At 37.6% G+C, this 16,565-nt stretch overlaps 1 pseudogene; it reads left to right on the top strand.

The window, feature by feature from the left end:
* The first annotated feature begins 6 nt into the window (after window positions 1-6).
* Window positions 7-15,363, top strand: LOC131230363 (uncharacterized; annotated as a pseudogene).
* Window positions 15,364-16,565: the final 1,202 nt, after the last annotated feature.

The raw sequence follows: 16,565 nt of genomic DNA, 5'->3' as shown, positions 1-16,565 counted from the left end.
TTTCTTTTACGATGGACTGACATCTTCCATGCGCCAAATGGTCGAGACAATGTGTAATGGAGAGTTCATTAATAAAGATGTTGACGAGGTATGGGATTACCTCGATAGTCTTGCTGAAAAAACACAATCATGGGACTATTACCCAAAGTCGAACACCACGTCTAGGCCGACTCAATTAAAGGAGAAAGGTAGATTATATCTCTTGAAAGAAGAGGATGATCTCAAGTGTAAAGTGACTACGCTAATAAGGAAAGTTGAGGCCATGGAAGGAAAGAAGGATAAGGTTAATGAAATTGTTTACGGCATCTGTGATTGCAACATTCATTCAACTGAAAATTGTCCTACAATACCCGCCTTTCGAGGAGTGTTGAATGAACAAGCCAATGCCGTAAACAACCATCAAAGACCTTTTACTGGACCTAACTCCAATACGTACAATCCTGGTTGGAAAAATCATCCAAACTTTAGTTGGAGGAATGGACAAACGGCTACCCCTCAAGGTTTCTTCAATCAAAATCCAAACCAAGTGAAACCTCAAGAAGAACCGGTTCAAAATTCCATACAAGAGCTGGCTCAAGCAATGCGGAGAATTACAGATTTTATGCAAAAGATAGATTCTCGTATGACGGTTATAGAAAAGGGGATGCTTCCTGCACAACCTCTCCCCAATCCTAAACCGCAGTACGAGATTAATGATCCCAGCTCTTCAAATCAGATGAGGCACGTTAAATCCATCACCACTCTTACGAGTGGAAAGATCATTGATAAAACTCCTCCGGTTAGGCCCGAAAAACCTCAAGAACCAGAAGATGACAAAAATGATGGATCTAGTGATGCCGCACAAAAATTAGAACCGGAACTTCTAGAGAAGTCAGTTGCTCCATTCCCCCAACGGTTGGTTTCACCAAAACCGCTCTCTAACTCTCAGGATATCCTAGAGGTGTTGAAACAAGTGAAAGTCAGCATTCCTCTACTTGACGTCGTGAAACAGATACCTTTATATGCCAAATTCCTGAAAGACTTATGCACGACCAAACGACGGCAGAGTACTTAAAAGAAGATCTTCTTGACTGAGAAAGTGAGTGTCATCCTAAAGCAAGACGTGCCACAAAAATTTAAGGATCTCGGTAGCCCAACCATATCATGTGTAATCGGGGACCATCGAATTGATCATGCACTTCTTGACTTAGGAGCGAGCGTCAATCTGATTCCCTACGCGGTATACAAACAGTTAGGTTTGGGTGAATTAAAACCCACCCTAACCACACTACAACTTGCTGATCGCTCTGTTCATGTACCAAGAGGGATAATTGAGGATGTATTGGTCCAAGTTGATAGATTTTACTACCCTGTAGATTTTATCATCCTGGACACCGAACCCATTAGTAACATAAGCACTCAGATCCCCATCATCCTTGGTCGCCCATTACTTGCCACTTTAAATGCAATCATCAATTGCAGGAATGATGTCATGACTATGTCTTTTGGGAATATGACATTGGAGTCAAACATCTTTTTCAATAACGGCAGAAACGTAGAGGAGGATGACGATTTCCATGACATTAACATGATTGACTCTTTCGTGGTAGATACGACACCTCTGACCTTGTTCTCCGACCATCTAGAGACGTGCCTGGCCCGCTCCCATGATTTTGATGATGACATGATTAGGGAGACGTGCGCCTTACTTGATACTGCACCGGTACTTGAAGTTAACTGGTGGAGGCCACAATTTGAAGAATTTCCACAAACCGATGTAGTGCCTCTACCGTCTAACCTCAAGCCGCCGAAGCTTGACCTAAAACCTTTGCCCTCTGATTTGAAAAATGCCTATTTAGGTCAAGATGAGACATACCCGGTGGTGATCTCTGCCCACCTGGAGAAAGAACAAGAGAGTATGCTCATATCTACTCTCATTGAGCATAAAGGAGCCCTGGGATGGACGATAGCGGACCTCAAGGGAATCGATCCCTCGATTTGTACTCACCGCATATATCTTGAAGATAATGCAAAAACCGCTTGGCAACCACAACGTAGACTAAATCCAAACATGAAGGAAGTGGTTAAGGCCGAGGTTCTTAAATTATTGGACGTGGGTATCATATACCCTATATCTAATAGTCAATGGGTGAGTCCAACTCAAGTGGTCCCTAAGAAGTTCGGAATCACCATCGTAGCCAATGCTAATAATGAACTCGTGCCAACTAGAGTCACTACTGGTTGGAGAATGTGCATTGACTACAAGAAGTTGAATACCATCACGAGGAAAGACCACTTTCCTTTACCATTCATTGATCAAATCCTGGAAAGGTTAGTTGGTCATTCCTATTACAGTTTCCTTGACGGGTTTTCGGGCTACAACCAGATAGAGATAGCTCATGAAGACCAGGAAAAGACCACATTTACATGTCCCTACGGTACCTTTGCTTATCGAAGGATGCCATTCGGACTATGTAATGCCCCTGCCACCTTTCAGCGATATATGTTTAGTATCTTTTCTGATATGGTAAGGCAATATCTAGAGGTCTTCATGGACGATTTCTCTGTTTACGGTCCATCTTTCAACAAGTACTTGAAAAGTCTTAAATGTGTGCTAAAAAGATGTGAAGAAAAGAACTTGATACTTAATTGGGAGAAGTGCCATTTCATGGTTCAGAAGGGGATTTGTAAGTGCTATAGTTTATATCCCTGTCTGTTGTCAAATTTGTGGTGCCAAAATCACTGTTATATATAACTTGCATAAGTGAAGCTCTCTCAAGGATCAACATTCATGAACAAGCAAAGCTCACAAGTACAAGGATCAATCTTGAATGCAAGAACTGCTCACAAGACAAGACTTAAGCTGCAAGACTTCAAGAAGAGTACAAGGCAGTTTGTAAAGAACTCAAGACTTCAAGGCTCATACTTCAAGGTCACTAGTTCCTAATGTTTCAATGTCCTTACTTCATGGTTGAGGTTTGACTGACCATAGGTTGACCTTAGAAGTAGGTCATTTTGTATACATAAATCAAATGTTTATGTTACATAAGTTTGGTCTGTTCTTCGACTAGTCCTAGGCCTTCTTCGACTAGTCCTAGAGTTGCTTCGACTAGTCTAAGAAATTCCTCGATTAGTAGTGAGTTTGTTACAAATTTTGGATAAAATCTGTTAGGCTTTGACTAGTCCAGGAATCTGTTTGACCAGTTGAAGGAACAGTGTCGACTGCATCTTCGACTAGTCGAAAAACTTCGACTCAAAATCCAACGTTATTTTTCAGGTTATTCGACCTGTCGAAGGAGACCTTCGACCAATCGAAGGTGACCTACGACCAGTCGAAGGAGACCTTCGATCAGTCGTAGAACGATCAAAGCTTATCGCCCCTGATTTTTCAAATATCTGTTATTGCTTCGACTAGTCGAAGAGCTCCCTAGACCAGTCGAAGACGCGATCTACTCACCTATAAATAGTGCACGAATCTCAGAAGAAATCATCGAATTAATTAATCTATTCAAGCCAATCTTCGTCGATCTTCTGAGAGATAATTCTGTGCTCCATCTAAGCTAAGTGTGCTTATTTAATATTCTCTTTCCTTAGCTTTATTTAATTGATTTTGTTTCTGCTATTCCAATCTAATTTGATAAGAGGAATTGTTATTCCCTTTCTTTGGAATCAAAATCAATTAAGGCAAGCCCTATTTGGTTTAATTTAAAATCTATTAGAATTAGAACCATTGTAATCGAGTACTGGACATTGAACTTGGACATTCAATCATCTACTTTGATTTGGTTCTACTGGGCTGCTACAATGAATGAGATAATCATGTATTTTACATTTAATTGTAAATTCCTTTCTGTTTTGGTTTCTTTCAAGATTTGCTAGAAAAATCTTGTTGTATTGGTTATCTGAGGAGAGCCAGGAAAACTCAGAAGTGGGGTTTTTTAATTATGTAAGCCCACAGACAAAGACACAATTGTAAAGGTTTTGGGTGAACCTGGAAAAACCCATTTTGTTAGTGAACGCTAATATCCCCTGTGTGAGGATATTAGGAGTGGAGTAGCATTCTGTGTGGCTGTTGTTTAACAGTTGGTGAACACACAGGCAAACCACTATAATCCCTTGTGTTGTGGTTGAATGATTTATACTTCTGATCTTTAATTATTCTTTTGTGGGATGTATGTATGGTGGTGAATGTTGTAATCATTTAATTCAAGCATTGTGAGAATTTTGTAATAGTTTAGAATTTATTTTCTGCTATTCCTTTATCAGCTTGATATTCAATTTCCTTTAAAAGTTGTTCCAGCAAGGTTGCCCTGCCATTTTTATGGTGTATGGCTGTCCCTAGAACAATACATTTGTGATTACAATTTATTTCAATTCAGTTTGTATTTATTTCTGTATTCCTCTTCGGTTTGAGATTTGATACAAAGATCTTTCTAGAAATAAAGTTGTCCTATCATAAACTCTGGTTTTTGGTGTAAGGTTGTCCTTAGAACAACATTTGTATCAACCTCTCAAGATCTGAATTTTGAGGTTATTTTACTTGCATTGTGATTTATTTTGGCTATCATATTCTTTTTAATTCCGCTGTTATAAGTTTTATTTGGCATTGTCCTATTCACCCCCCTCTAGGACATATAGCCAGGCCTTTTCAAGTGGTATCAAAGCCTAATAGCTCTTTTTTAATTCTTGGATTTAATTCCTGAGCTAACGATTTAAGCTATTTAAGATGTCAAATTTTGATAGCCTTTCAGTCACAAGGCCTCCACCCTTTGATGGTTCCAACTATGCCTATTGGAAAGCCAAAATGAGGATCTTCCTCAAATCAATAGATGAAAATGTGTGGCAAGCCACAGTGACTGAATGGAAACCTCCTATCATGGAAGTTACTGGGGTTGATGGTTCAAAATCTATGAAAGACACACCATATTACCAATGGACCACTCTTCAGAAAAGTGAGAGTAGTGCAAATGCTAAAGCACTAAATGCAATTACTCGCGCACTATCACCGGATGAGTTCAAAAGAATTATTTCCTGTGATACTGCAAAGCAAGCTTGGGATATATTAGAAATGACACACGAGGGTACTACAATTGTTATAAAATCTAAAGTCCAACTCCTCACAACCAGATTTGAAGAAATTCATATGGAGAAAAATGAAATGTTTATGGACTTTTACACTAGATTAAATGACATTGTAAGCTCAATGTGGGGTCTTGGCGATAAAATCCCAGAAAGTAAAGTGTGTGCAAAAATATTACGCTCACTTCCTGAACGGTTCAATTCTAAAGTAACCGCGATCTAGGAACTTCGTGATACGGATAATATGAGGGTAGAAGAACTAGTTGGTTCTCTACAAACCTACGAGTTAAACTTTAAAGCTCCTAAAGGTAAATCTATCGCACTAAAATCTTCTAAATGTAATTCAGAAGAAAATTCTGATTCAGAAGATGATATGGCTCTTTTAGCTAAGAAATTTTACAAGATTTTCAAAAGCAAGAAAAGGGTTGATTTTCAAAATCAAATGATAAAAGAAGTTTAGACCCAAATCTCGAAAATCTTTGAAAGATAGTCAATGTTACAAACTGACAAGAATATGGGCACTTAGCAAATAGATGTCCTAAAAGGGACAAACCCAAGAAGAAGGGTATGTTGGCTACATGGGATGAATCATCTGATTCTGAAGGTTCTTCTGAATCAGAAGATTCTGAAACTGAGTCGGGCAATGAGGTTAAAGCTCTTATGACTCTAGCCAAATTCACATTTTCAGATAATGACTCAACAAGTGAAGAAAATCTGAGTAGTGAATGTGAAAATGAAGATGATCTTCAAGACGCTTACAATGCCCTATATAAGGAAAGTTGTAAAATTGTTGTCAAACTTAAACTTCAAAAAGAAAAGTTTTCTAAACTGAAAAAATGTTTTGAATCACTTGTCTTAGAAAAATCACAAATTTCAGATTGTTTTGAAAAATCAAAATGCGATTTGGAATTCAAAAACTCCCTAATTATTGATTTAAAATCTGAAATTGAGAAACTTAAAACTGAAGTATCTTCTCTTTTGAGTCTAAAGGACACATGGAAATATGCCCAAGGTGATCCAAAGTTAGAGAAACTTTTATCCGGATCAAGAAAATGTGGCGATCGATCCGGGTTGGCTATGATAAAAATCTACCTCCTAAACAAAAGTATACTCCTCCTATGTTTGTTAAAGGAGAGTCCTCAAACTCAAAAGGGAAAAGTACTTATCAAGATTTTTCTAGAAATTCAAAAACTTTTCAAAAACCTAGAAGCAGCCATGTCAACTTTAATCAGAAACGAAATCCACTAGCTGAAAAGATAGTTGATTTACTCAATGAGCTCTTAAAATCTAACTCTATAGGTCATTCCTACAAATATACACAAAAGAAGACCAACTATGTTCCTAAACCCAAAACAGTTATGAAATGGGTTCCTAAAGTTACCTGCTTGGTTGCTCACACTGCTTTCAAAGCAACAAGTCATTCAAAGTGGTACCTAGACAGTGGATGCTCCAGGCATATGACAGGTGATAAAGCTTTATTCACGGATCTGAAAGATATGACTGATGGTTCAGTCACATTTGGTGATGGTAGCAACTGCAAGATTATAAGCCAAGGTACGGTTCAACTTTTTAATCTTCCTGTGTTTAAAAATGTTTTATATGTTGAAGGCTTAAAACATAACTTGCTTAGTATATCTCAAATATGTGATAATAACCATAGTGTTCGGTTTTCTAATCAAAGCTGTGAGATACTAAACAATAAGGGTTCTGTAATATTAACTGGACGTAGAACGTCTGAAAATTGCTATATTATTAGCGAATCCAGCTCATCTAATCAAACATGTTACATGGTCCATACAGACGAGACTGATTTATGGCACAAACGTCTTGGACATGTACATTATCGAAATTTATATAGATTGAGCAAACGAGAACTTATAAGAGGTTTACCCAAACTTCAGAAATTAGATAAAATATGTGGTGAGTGCCAGATAGGCAAACAAACAAGAACTCACACAAAAAGGTAAATTCAAATACCACATCAAGACCACTCGAACTTCTCCACATGGATCTAATAGGACCTACCAGAACAGAAAGTCGTGGTGGGAAAAAATATATCCTGGTAATAGTTGATGACTTTACTAGATTCACTTGGGTAGTCTTCTTAAGGGGTAAATCTGAAACCTTTGAAGAAGTAAGAAAAGTTTTTAAAAGGATTCAAACTGAAAAATCTTCTCAAATCAGTAAAATTCGTAGTGATCATGGATCTGAATTTGAGAATAGCAATTTTGAGAAGTTTTGTACCGACTAAGGAATATTACATGAATTCTCTGCTCCCAAAACTCCACAACAAAATGGAATTGTAGAAAGAAAGAATAGGGTGCTTCAAGAAATGGCTAATGTCATGTTGAATAGCATGAAGCTCTCTAAAAATCTTTGGGCTGAAGCAGTCAACACAACTTGCTATATTATTAACCGAGTCTACACTAGCAAAGATAATAATAAAACGGCTTACGAATTGTGGTTTAATAAAAAGCCTACTGTTAAATACTTTCAAGTTTTTGGCAGCAAGTGCTATATTTTACGTGATCGTGAAAATTTGGAAAAATTCGATACGAAGAGTGATGAAGGTATTTTTCTAGGATATTCCTTAAACAGTCGACCTTATAGGGTTCTGAACAAAGAGACTGGTGTGATTCAAGAATCCATTAATGTTGTCATTGATGATCACTTAAACACGCCAATTTCTAATTCAGATAATGATGAAGTACTAATCATTGATAAACCTGATACTTCATCGAATCAGACTGATTCTGAGTTGAGGACTGTTAAAGATCATCCAACCACACAAATTCTTGGAAACCCTCTCACCGGTGTTCGCACCCGTAGACAACTTGAGGATATATGTAATTATGCATGTTTTTCATCCCAAATAGAACCATCTAACGTAAAAGAAGCTCTTGCTGATGAGAACTGGATTGTTGCGATGCAAGAAGAACTCAACCAATTCGTAAGAAATGATGTTTGGTATCTCGTACCAAGACCTAAAGATAAACACATCATTGGAACAAAATGGATTTTCAAAAATAAGTCTGACGAGTGTGGAAATATAATTAGAAACAAGGCTAGACTAGTGGTACAAGGTTATACTCAAATTGAAGGGATTGATTTCGATGAAACTTTTGCACCAGTAGCACGTCTTGAATCTATCGGACTATTTATATCCATTGTATGTTTTAGAAAGATAAAGATCTATCAGATGGATGTGAAAAGTGCTTTTCTAAATGGCGATTTATATGAAGAAGTCTATGTTGAACAGCCAATGGGTTTTGAAGATTCCAAAAATACTGATTATGTATATCGGCTTAAAAAGGCACTTTATGGATTAAAACAAGCACCTAGGGCATGGTATGAGAAACTAACAAAATTTCTTTTAAGTCATAATTTTCAAATGGGATCTGTTGATAAAACTCTGTTTGTTAAAAAACATAATGATCATATCTTAATGGTGCAGATTTATGTTGATGATATCATTTATGGATCAACTTGTACTGACTTAACTACTGAGTTTGCAGATTTGATGAAATCTCAGTTCGAAATGAGCATGGTTGGGGAATTGACTTATTTCCTTGGATTGCAAGTAAAGTAACAACCTGAAGGAATATTCATTTCTCAATCTAAGTATGCTTTGAATCTAATCAAGAGATTTGGATTTGAGAATGACAAGAATTTCGATACTCCTATGAGTACTACCCTGAAACTCTCAAAAGACTCTAATGGTAAAAATGTTGACTTAAAACTTTATCGGAGTATGATTGATAGTTTGTTATATTTAACTGCTAGTAGACCTGATATTTCTCTAAGTGTTGGTATTTGCGAAAGATATCAATCTGATCCAAAAGAATCTCACTTGATTACTGTCAAACGAATTATTAGATATGTCGCAAGTACTGTAAATCTCAGTCTCTGGTATCCTCATGAGACCAGTGTCCAATTAGCTGGGTACTCGGATGCTGACTGGGCTGGTAATCTAGATGATAGAAAATCAACCAGTGGTGGTTGTTTTTACATTGGAAATTGTCTAGTTTCCTGGTTTAGTAAGAAATAAAATTTTATATCACTTTCAACAGCTGAAGTTGAGTATATCGCAGCTGGTAATGCATGTACACAGCTTGTTTGGATGCAACGAATGCTAAGTGATTATGGAATTAAACAGGATTCTATGTTATTACATTGTGATAATTCCAGTGCGATAAATATTTCAAAAAATCCTATTCAACATTCTCGTACTAAGCACATTGACATTAGATTTCATTATATAAGGGAATTAGTAGAAGAAAAAGTTATATCTCTAGAATATTTCCTACCGAGGATCAACGAGCTGACATTTTCACAAAATCTCTCGATAAAAGCAGGTTCAAAAAGATGAAATTTGATCTTGGCATGTGCATTTTAAAATGATTATTTATGCCTACTTGTATTATAGTGTATATATTTGCTAGATTGAATTCTAATTTTTGTATAATTTGCAAGAAATATGAATTTTTGGTCATTCTTCGACCTGTCGTGAGTATACTCGACCTGTCGACCTACGCCCGGTCGTAGATATCCACGACCAGTCGTAAAACTCGGGAATCACTTAAATTTAGGGATTTTTTGCTTTCTTCCTCATTTCATTTTTCTTCTCTAAGGAGTGAGCTTCGACTTGTCGAACCCATCTTTCATGTTCTTCAAGGTTAGTGTTCCAAATCACGTTTTTCTTGCAGATTTGTGTCTAGATTGTTTACTTTTCAAGCTTTAAGCTTTGTATTGTGGATTTCATTGAGATTTGGGGTTTGGATTTTGAAAAATCTATTTTGAGTAAACCCACTTCTCAATCCTTTGCAACTTCTTAATTCCTTGATATCCTGTTGCAAATGGCTTCTAGAGGTAGAAAAACTACTTCCCGTGGTCCTTCTTCTTCCACCAGATCGACCGTTATCTCTAAGCGTCATCTTCTTGTTCCCAATGATGATCCATCATATGTTAGGAACATTAGATTACGTAATGTTATTGTTGAACATCCTGTTGATGTTAATCATATTGCACCTTTTGACATCCTTCCTATGCTTGAAGCTGTAGGTTGGGTTAACTTATTACATTGGGGTGGGCCTGCATACCGGTCCATTGCCCAATCCATGTTTACATATATTAGTGGTTTCTCACAGGATAATTTAACTTTTAAAATATCTACTAGAGAAGGGCCTTTTGACATTGATCGTCATTTAATTTCAGCCCTTATGGACATTCCTGTGAATGATGAGGGTATTCCTATCCATAACTTAACTGATAAACCCTCAATGTCTAAAAAACGCATGCTCACTAAAGACTTGTGCAACATGGATGTTCAATGGACATAAAAAGGGAATGCGCTTCCCGCAAGGTATTTGTTACCCAAGTATAGAATTCTCCACAAAATCTTTGTGTCTAATCTGTATCCTCGTTCGGGTAATAAATCTGACTTGACTTCGTTTATGGTTCGTGTTATCCATGCTATTTCCAATGGTACTCAGATTTGTTTACCATCCTTAATCTGTCATTTCATTCTTCAGTTTAGACTCCATCCTGGTCATAGTGACATTCCTTTTGCCTATTTAATGACTGTATTGGCTACACATGTTAGTCGATATGCCAGTTGATGAGGCACCTATCCATCATCTGATTTTCAACAATACTAATATCAATAAGATGAAGCTGGATCTACTTCCTGAACAAGGTGGTGGTGGTGGTGGTAGTCATGAAGAAGCTGGTGATGACATTAATATGGATGACATTTTTGAGGAACTGGATTCTGACTCAACAAATGATCCAGATTTTGAATCATCTGATGTTAATGCTCATCTGAGTGCATTAGAGGATAAAGTTGAGAATATAAATGTAAAGTTGGAAAACATGTCTGTTGCTCATGATTTACAATTCAAGTACATGCGCAAATATCTTAGGCGATTGAACAAAGGCATGCACCAACTTGATCCCTCTATTCCTGCTCCGTCATCTGGTTCTGGTTCTGACTAGTTTATATGAGACTTCTGGTCTGTAATAACTTTATAACTTAACACTTGGTTGACTGATTTTGAGTTGGATACTATCTATGTTTTATGCTGGATATTTATTCTATGTGAAGCTATGCTGAGTATCTCTATCACTGTTTTGCTATACTCTCATAACTCCTCATGTTTACTCTCATATATCCCTTTATTTAGTTCTCCTTTATTGTTGTTTCCTTTGTCATATTGTGACAAAAAGGGGGGAGAATGGTTTGTTCTTAACGATGTGATTGTGAGAGGAGGCATTGGTTATGTTACTCAGGGGGAGTATGTTTGAACTAGTTGAATGAAATTGGTTGAATGTTGAATGTTGAATATTGAATATTGATTTGCTCTGGTTCATAACTCTTTAACCAGTTGTTTTACTTTATGTTTATCTTGGTTATGTGTTTTGTCACTAATTTGACAAAGGGGGAGATTGTAAGTGCTATAGTTTATATCCCTGTCTATTGTCAAATTTGTGGTGCCAAAATCACTGTTATATATAACTTGCATAAGTGAAGCTCTCTCAAGGATCAACATTCATGAACAAGCTAAGCTCACAACAAGCGAAGCTCACAAGTATAAGGATCAATCTTGAATGCAAGAACTGCTCACAAGACAAGACTCAAGCTGCAAGACTTCAAGAAGAGTACAAGGCAGTTTGTAAAGAACTCAAGACTTCAAGGCTCATACTTCAAGGTCACTAGTTCCTAATGTTTCAATGTCCTTACTTCATGGTTGAGGTTTGACTGACCATAGGTTGACCTTAGAAGTAGGTCATTTTGGATACGTAAATCGAATGTTTATGTTACATAAGTTTGGTCTGTTCTTCGACTAGTCCTAGGCCTTCTTCGACTAGTCCTAGAGTTGCTTCGACCAGTCTAAGAAATTCCTCGATCAGTCGTGAGTTTGTTACAAATTTCAGATAAAATCTGTTAGGCTTCGACTAGTCCAGGAATCTGTTTGACCAGTCGAAGGAACAGTGTCGACTGCATCTTCGACCAGTCGAAAAACTTCGACTCAAAATCCAGCGTTGTTTTTCAGGTTCTTCGACCTGTCGGAGGAAACCATCAACCAGTCGAAGGTGACCTACGACCAGTCGAAGGAGACCTTCGACCAGTCGTAAAACGGTCAAAGCTTATCGCGCCTGATTTTTCAAATATCTGTTATTGCTTCGACTAGTCGAAGAGCTCCCTAGACCAGTCGAAGACGCGATCTCCTCACCTATAAATAGTGCACGAATCTCAGAAGAAATCATCGAATTAATTAATCCATTCAAACCACTCTTCGTCCATCTTCTGAGAGATAATTCTGTGCTCCATCTAAGCTAAGTGTGCTTATTTAATATTCTCTTTCCTTAGCTTTATTTAATTGATTTTGTTTCTGCTATTCCAATCTAATTTGATAAGAGGAATTGTTATTCCCTTTCTTTGGAATCAAAATCAATTAAGGCAAGCCCTATTTAGTTTAATTTAAAATCTATTAGAATTAGAACCATTGTAATCGAGTACTAGACATTGAACTTGGACATTCAATCATCTACTTTGATTTGGTTCTACTGGGCTGCTACAACGAAGGAGATAATCAGGTATTTTACATTTAATTGTAAATTCCTTTCTGTTTTGGTTTCTTTCAAGATTTGCCAGAAAAATCTTGTTGTATTGGTTATCTGAGGAGAGCCAGGAAAACTCAGAAGTGGGGTTTTTTAATTGTGTAAGCCCACAGACAAAGACACAATTGTAAAGGTTTTGGGTGAACCTGGAAAAACCTATTTTGTTAGTGAACGCTAATATCCCCTGTGTGAGGATATTAGGAGTGGAGTAGCATTCTGTGTGGCTCTTGTTTAACAGTTGGTGAACACACAGGCGAACCACTATAATCCCTTGTGTTGTGGTTGAATGATTTATACTTCTGATCTTTAATTATTCTTTTGTGGGATGTATGTATGGTGGTGAATGTTGTAATCATTTAATTCAAGCATTGTGAGAATTTTGTAATAGTTTAGAATTTATTTTCTGCTATTCCTTTATCAGCTTGATATTCAATTTCCTTTAAAAGTTGTTCCAGCAAGGTTGCCCTGCCATTTTTATGGTGATTACAATTTATTTCAATTCAGTTTGTATTTATTTCTGTATTCCTCTTCGGTTTGAGATTTGATACAAAGATCTTTCTAGAAATAAGGTTGTCCTACCATAAACTCTGGTTTTTGGTGTAAGGTTGTCCTTAGAACAACATTTGTATCAACCTCTCAAGATCTGAATTTTGAGGTTATTTTACTTACTTGCATTGTGATTTATTTTGGCTATCATATTCTTTTTAATTCCACTGTTATAAGTTTTATTTGGCATTGTCCTATTCACCCCCCCTCTAGGACATATAGCTAGGCCTTTTCAGAATTGTCCTTGGGCATATCATCTCGTCCAAGGAAATCGAGGTAGATAAGGCAAAAATTGATCTTATCTCTAACCTACCTCCACCCAAGAATATCAGAGACGTGCGATCCTTCTTAGGACACGCAGAATTTTACAGGCGATTCATAAAGGACTTTAGTCTCCTCTCTCGTCCTTTATGTAATCTTCTTCAAAAGGATGCTTCGTACGAGTGGACTGAGTAATGCCAGGAAGCTTTCACCAAGCTTAAGGGCACGTTAACCACTGCTCCTATCATGCAGCCACCTGACTGGAGCCTTCCTTTTGAGCTTATGTGCGACGCTTCTGATTATGCTCTTGGGGCGGTCCTAGGCCAGAGAAAAGATAAGAGGCCCTACGTCATTCATTACGCAAGTAGAACTTTAAATTCTGCCCAGGTGAACTACTCGACTACGGAAAAGGAACTCTTAGCTGTAGTGTTCGCCTTGGACAAATTTAGGTCCTACTTGATCGAATCCAAGATTATTATCTACACAGATCATGCGTCACTTAAGTATCTTCTTTCTAAGAATGATTCTAAGCCCCGTTTGATACGATGGATCCTTCTACTCTAAGAATTTGATTTGGAAATTAAAGATAAAAGGGGAGTAGAGAACGTAGTGGCTGATCACCTTTCTCGCCTTAATACCTCTGATTCCTTCGAGGCAACCCATATCAATGATATGTTCCCTGATAAACAACTGTTTAGAGTCTCCCATTCTTCTTGGTTCGCTGATATTGCTAATTATCTTGCCACAGGTTCCATACCGACACAGTGGACTGCGCAAGATAAGAAGAAATTCTTCACCGAAGTGCACAACTTTTTCTGGGATGATCCTTATTTATTTAAATATTGCCCAGACCAAATCCTAAGGAGATGTGTACCAGACGATGACTATCAGAGCGTCATCTCCTTTTGTCACTCATAGGCCTGTGGTGGTCACTTTTCTGCTAAAAAAACCACGGCCAAGATTTTACAGTGTGGCTTTTATTGGCCCACTATGTTCAGGGACACTCATAAGTTTTGCAAAGCTTGTGAGCGTTGTCAGAAATTGGGAGCATTGTCCCGTCAAAATATGGTGCCTTTGAATCCCATTCTTATCATTTGCTGGGGCATTGATTTCATGGGACCATTCCCCCAATCATTTGAAAATTTGTATATTTTACTCGCCGTAGATTATGTCACTAAATGGGTCAAAGCAATCCCGTGCTGAAATAATGACCATCTCACGGTCATTAAATTCTTAAAAGAGAACATCCTTTCGCGGTTCGGTACGCCTTGAGTCATCATTAGTGATGGGGGCTCATACTTTTGTAATAGACCATTCGAAAGCTTAATGAAGAAATACGGTATCTCTCATAAGGTGAGCACCCCATACCATCCACAGACAAGTGGACAAGCTGAGATTTCCAATAGGGAGATCAAACATATCCTAGAGAAAACGGTTAACCCTGATCGTAAGGATTGGTCAATCCGATTGACCGATGCCTTATGGGCATACCGTACTGCCTTTAAAACCCCTATTGGAATGTCTCCCTTTAGACTTGTTTATGAGAAAGCTTGTCACTTGCCTGTGGAGCTGGAACATAAAGCATATTGGGCGATCAAAAATCTTAATTTCAATCTGGACAACGCTAGCTCGCTACGCAAACTTCAATTGAATGAACTTGAGGAAATTCAGAATGATGCGTACGATAATTCGAGAATTTACAAGGACAAGATGAAAGCATTTCATGACCAACACATTTTGCGAAAATCATTCACGCCTGGTCAGAAGGTCCTTTTGTACAATTCTCGATTACATCTCTTTCCGGGTAAGCTTCGATCTTGTTGGACCGGCCCTTACATTGTTGTTACTGTTTTTCCTCATGGGGCCGTTGAGATAAGAGATCCCGACAATGGCAAGGAGTTTAAAGTTAATGGACATCGATTGAAACCATTTGTCGAGAAATTTGATTCAGAGGACATGTCCATGACCCTGACTGCTCCTATTTACCAGGATTGATCTCCTAGTCTGATAGAGGTATAGGTAGGTTTATCGCTTTCATAGGACTAGGGTAGTTGCTTTATTTGTTTGGCTGAAGACGGTAAACTTAGCGCTCCTGGGAGGTAACCCAACTCTTCATTTCTTTTCGTTCTTATCATTAGTTAGTTCAATGTTTGTGGGTAACATTACTACAAACCCTCACGAGACTACAACTCGTCCACTAGGGGCAACCTAGGGTTTTAAAGGCTTGTTGCATACGCTAAATATAATCGGGAGCACCTACGAAAGTAGTATAGGTAGGATTTTTTTTTATCTTTTTATTTTTGTGTTGCCTTCTCTCTCATGCTGACCGACGCCCATGCTGCGATCTCTGGGAAAGTGTCTCTCAATTCATCATCCAGGTACTATCTTCCCATCAATTCATATTTACTTTTCGTTGTCCCAAGTGCATTGCATGCTCATATCATTTATATTGAGGACAATGTAGATTTTAGGTTGGGGGTGGGAGATCAGGTGACCTAATCAGCGTTTTCTTAGTCTTGAATAAAAATTTGTGAAATTTTTTAAATTTTTCTAGAATTTTTTTGTGAATTCGAAGTGATTTTGACATCCAGCTGTGACTTAGAATTTCAAGATACGTGATGTTGGTAATTTATGACTCTGGGATTCAGTTATCTATTAGAGTTCAAAATTAAGTTCAAATTGTTACTCCATAATTAGAAGTTTCAAACATTGATTGAGTCATGATTTCACAGGACACATCTCGCTTACACATTAAGATTTCAGTTCGGCATTGAAGGGATAACTTGGTGCTCACTAAGCATGAAAAGAACCGGCCTGAGAAAATTGAAAGGATTGGGCGAATAATCTTCACCATAGGTTTGCTCCCTATAGGTGAAGGTTCAAGTTCCCAAAGTAACCAGTCGGAAAGGGGTAGGCAATGGTCTTCACCATAGGTTTGCTCCCTATAAGTGAGGATTCGATTCCCCTTCTTGGCGTTATTTTTTTTTTAAAAATAAAAATTAAAAGAATAAAAAGATAATGTGTAAGGCGAAGTTGGGTTATCGTGAATTTTCTTATTGGTTACCGATAATATCTTTAAA

Source organism: Magnolia sinica, chromosome 17 (assembly GCF_029962835.1).
Source record: "Magnolia sinica isolate HGM2019 chromosome 17, MsV1, whole genome shotgun sequence".
Taxonomy (NCBI): domain Eukaryota; kingdom Viridiplantae; phylum Streptophyta; class Magnoliopsida; order Magnoliales; family Magnoliaceae; genus Magnolia; species Magnolia sinica.
Note: the sequence above shows the minus strand (reverse complement) of the source record. Positions and strands in the feature narration are given on the sequence as shown.